This window comes from Neomonachus schauinslandi, chromosome 6, assembly GCF_002201575.2.
Source record: "Neomonachus schauinslandi chromosome 6, ASM220157v2, whole genome shotgun sequence".
Classification (NCBI taxonomy): Eukaryota; Metazoa; Chordata; class Mammalia; order Carnivora; family Phocidae; genus Neomonachus; species Neomonachus schauinslandi.
In genome coordinates this window covers 147,278,631-147,283,341 of record NC_058408.1, presented here as the reverse complement: position 1 = coordinate 147,283,341, position 4,711 = coordinate 147,278,631, and positions in this window count along the sequence as shown.

The window sequence follows — 4,711 nt, the reverse complement described above, 5'->3', positions numbered from 1 at the left end:
GCCCTGCGGAGGAAACACAGCCTTCCGGCCGGCCCCGCCCCTTGGCATCCTGGGAAATGAAGTCTTCGACGGGTGAGGCCAAGGGGTCGAAGCGCCAGCGAGCGAGGGCTGAGAAAAGCAGGTTTGCACAATCGGAACCGACCCCGGGGACGTGTCCTCTGCGTCGGTCTCGCGCCCAGCATACCTCAGACACTGCCTCTTCTTTATAGCCCTTGATAGTTCCCCAAATCGTCTTGTCTCTTTGCAAATTAAACTCTTACTGATAAAAGCCAACATTGCCATGTTCAAGGATGAAAGGAAGGCGATGATTCAAGAAATTGTATGGTTTGGATTCGACATAGAAGTAATATGCTGTGATTTCCATTTTCATATGACCACTCTGGCTGCAGTGTCGAGACTAATGTGGGGGAGGGAGACGGGGGAGGGGGAAGGGTGGTACTCCAATAGCCCGCAGCGGGGAGGACTAAGGTAGCTTGGGGGTGGTTGGAAGGGAAATGGTGGCAGCCGTGGAGGTGGTAAGAAGCGATTGGATTCTGGGTACAAAAGAACACGAATTTAATGAAAAATCATGGAAAGAAGATAACAACAACAACAAAATAACAGTGAGAATAAAATATAACAAAGTTAGGAAAAGAAACTCAGGGATCATTATTCTTCAATTCGTTCAATCTTTCAGGTTTAAAACTGGACTCCTGATCTCCCACAAGGCTCCTTCTACCACACTCTTTCCAAGTTCAGCAAATGGAACTGTTTTCTGACAGTTGCACAGGCCAAAAACCTTGGAATCATTATTGACACGCCCCCTTTGAACTGTCAGCACATTCTTAAAAATACATGTAGAGGCTTACAACTCACCACCAGCACACCTCACTTATCATTGTGGTCAAAGCCATCAGCTCTCTCCTGGATCATTATTAACAGTCTCTAACTCAAGAGGCCTGAACTGGGAGCAATATTACCCCTTAGGGGACATTTGGTAGAGTCTGGAGACGTTTTTAGATGTCACAACTGGGGGAAGGGTGCTACTGGTAATTTAGTGGTTAGAGGACAGGATGCTACTAAACATCCTACAAAGCATAGGAGAGCCCCCCCACCCCCATGTCAATGGGATGATGTTGAGAAACCCTACATTCCAGCTTCTGTCTTTAACCCCTTCCCTGCCAAATCTGTTCTCAACATAGCAACTAAACTGGTCATGATAAAATCATGTTGCTTCTTGATCTAACCCCAAACCTTGTAATGATCTCGTCTGACTTCCTTTTCTGCTGCTGCCCTCCTTGTTCACTCTGCTTCAGCTACACTAGTCTTTCTGCTTCCTGGATATCCCTATCTCATCCTACCTCAGGGCCTTTGCGCTTGCTGTTCCCTTTACCTAGAGTGCTCTTCTCCCAGATAGTTGTAAGGTTTCCTCCTCTATCTCTGCTCTAGATGCTGTGATGTGTGACCCATACCCACCCTTGTGGGATTGATAGATTTATCATCCCAGTCGCTGGAGAAGTTGTTTGCTTTCTCCTGGATTACCCTCAGTGTAAGAAAGAGACATTGCCTAAGGTCATTCCCCCTTTTCTGGGCAACCAACATTCAAGGCTTTATCCATGTAGATGGATAAAGGTCCACCTCCTTCCCTCCAACTTGGGGCAATTCCAAAGGGTCACCTTAGCTCCAGAGTGCTCTGTGAGGGAAAGGGTGCTAGCTGAGGTGTTGTAGTGGTACCCCAGCCCAACCACTTCCTCCACCCACCTCTGTTTCCTTCCCTTCCCCAGGAGGTGGTGATCCTGAGAGCACTCCCTAATAAACTTCTTTCATGTTCATCTCAGTGTTAGACTCTGCTTCCCTGGGGATACAACCTATGACAACCTCTTGTAGGTTTTCACCTACAGAGAATCCTTCCTTACTACCCTAACCAGATAGCAGCCTTCACCTGACGTTCTCAATCTTCCTCCTCTGTTTTCCCTTCCCCTTTCCCACTCATCACCACTTCACATCATCTCTATTTTATTCATTTCTCCAGCACATTGCCTTTGTTCCTCGCCTGGCATATTCTGAACTGCATGAAGACAGGGATTCATCTTTGATTTGCTTCCTGGTGTATCTCCAGGGGGACTCAGTCCCAGGACCCTGGGATCGAGCCCCGCATCAGGCTCCTGACTCAGCGGGAAGCCTGCTTCTCCCTCTCCCACTCCCCCTGCTTGTGTTCCCTCTCTCGCCGCTATGTCTCTCTCTGTCAAATAAATAAATAAAATCTTTAAAAAAAAAGAAACAAGAAAGTCCAGTTTCATTTGGATTATGCCCATTGGGTAGTCAAGGAAACTGGGACCTAAAAGGTTTAAATTAAGTGACTTGTGCAAGGTCACACCTGGTAGGAACTAAGTTGTGATTGAAGTTCAAGGTGGCTTGACTCCATAGTCTATGGTGATCTGGCAAGAAAATGCAAAGGGAAGGAATGGGTGGTGTCCGGCATCGAAGGAGAAAAAAATCCTGCTGAATTTTGGGGACCTCTGTGGGGGGAGAGAGGGGAAGAGAGGATAGCTGGGACCAAAGAAGTGGCCTAGAGCTGAACGGTGTGAGGGAGATCTACTGGGAAGGGGCTGCGGTGGCCCCAGTGAGCTGTGAGCCTGAAGTAGCCCAAGAGAAAGCAGAGCGGTGGCAAAAATGCCCCTGAGCCCTGAGACCAGGAGGAGCTGTATGTGGAGGGTGGGGGAAAGACAAGACAAGGATGACGCTCTGCTTTGGCCGATGGTAGGATGGTCAGGGGCCAAATGAATGGAGAACACAGGGAAGACAGGGTTTGGAGGCATTGGAGCTGGGGGAGAAGGCAGTGCAAGAAAGTTCAGTTTGGAACAGGTTGAGTTTCACATAACAAGGGACATCTAGGCCACTGAAATAAAAGCCTAGAGCAGGGGATAGAGGATGAAATTGGAAGTCACTAATAGTAAGAAAAAACCTAACATTTACTGAACACTGACCATCTGTCAGGCTCTGTTCTAAGCTCTTTACGTGTACGTTCTATGCACTTATTCAATCTTCCTAACAATGCTCTGAAATAGATGCATTTTCTTTATTTTTTTGATTTTTATATTTTTTAAAGATTTTATTTATTTATTTGACACAGAGAGAGCACAAGCACGGGGAGCAGCAGGGAGAGGGAGAAGCAGGCTCCCCGCTGAGCAAGGAGCCCATGCAGGGGCTCGATCCCAGGACCCTGGGATCATGACCTGAGCCGAAGTCAGACGCTTAACTGACTGAGCCACCTAGGTGCCCCAAAGAGACCTATTTTAAACTCTATTTTATAACTGAAGAAACTGTGCTGGCATTTATTGAGCATTTACCATGTGTCAGGCACGTAAAATTTCACAAGAACTATCTCATTTAATCTCCACACTGGCCCTACACCAGGGGCACTATTCTGAAAGGATGGGCAAACTGAGGCCCTGAGAACTTAAAGAACTTGCCTGTAGTCCCACATGATAGGGTCAGGGCTCAAAACCCGAGTCCAACTCTAGAGCTGCGTGCCTACCTCCCTTTTTAAAAGGCTCACTTAAGAGCAGGTGGTGCTGGGAAAATAGGGAGGGGTTTTCAAGAATGGCGTCCTAAGCGGTGTTGATCTCTACAGACGATCAAGGAAGTTAAAGCCTGGAACTTGACCCTTGGTTTGCCAAATGGGAAGTGTGTGAGAACTCTTGAAAGCACAGTTTCGGGGAAGTTGTAGGTAAGCAGGGTTCCGGGCTGCAGGGATTGGTAACATGAGAGGGGAATGAGGCAACCCAGAGCACCCGAAGAGCCTCCCCCTGCCTATGTAATGGACACCTGGTGAGAGGACTGTGTTCCTTGGCACATTCCACCTTCTCCCTGGTGATGGGCAGCTCCCCTCGGCTTGAGCTTCTCCACCCTCCACTAAGAATCCTGTTGCCCTGGGTGATCAGAGGTGGTGCCCCACACAGCCGTCAGGACTAAACAGCCAGAGTAATCCTGGAGCCAGAGCAGGAACTCTGTATAAACAGAGGGTTTTTCCAGGGCTCCATACCAACAACTGTTTATAGCGTTCATCACACACAGCAAAAACATCTTCAGTGTTGGCAAGACACCAGATTGAAGATGGCCTTATCTTTCATTAGAACCTAAAACTTTTTAAGCCGTAGTCACATTGAAGCTTGCTTTCTCTAGCATCTAGAGCCTAGAAAAGATCAAAACAACCATTTGCCCAGGGCAGCACTAATTGCCTGTGGCATTTGGTGGTTTTATTACACTGTAATAAGGTTACTTATGTTCCTTCTTGAGTCCTTTAACACTATACACATGGATCCCCATCTGTCTTTTACTGTATTCTATCACCAGTGGTTGCTGGAATATCTTGGAACATCTTGTATAGGAGGAGATGCACATTCGGTCCTAACTGGAGTTTCTGTGAACTGTTGGTGCTGTTTACCTCTAGGGACTTATTGGACTTCTGTCTGCTGAGTCAACAGAAACGTGGCCTAGGAAACATTCCTTTTGGTTGGAAGGCAGCCTTCCTAGGGGCTTTTGAGAGCCTTGCCTAGGACATTGGACTGTCAGTAGTTCATTGCTGCTACAGAACACCCCCTGCCCCCGACCTTCGGCCCATAAGATTTCTCACATTATACTGCAGAACTCCCAATGGTAGTCAGACCAAGAGGCAGATGAATCTCAGGTTCATTGGTTGGGAGCAACCTGGTAGAACCAGTCACCGCCT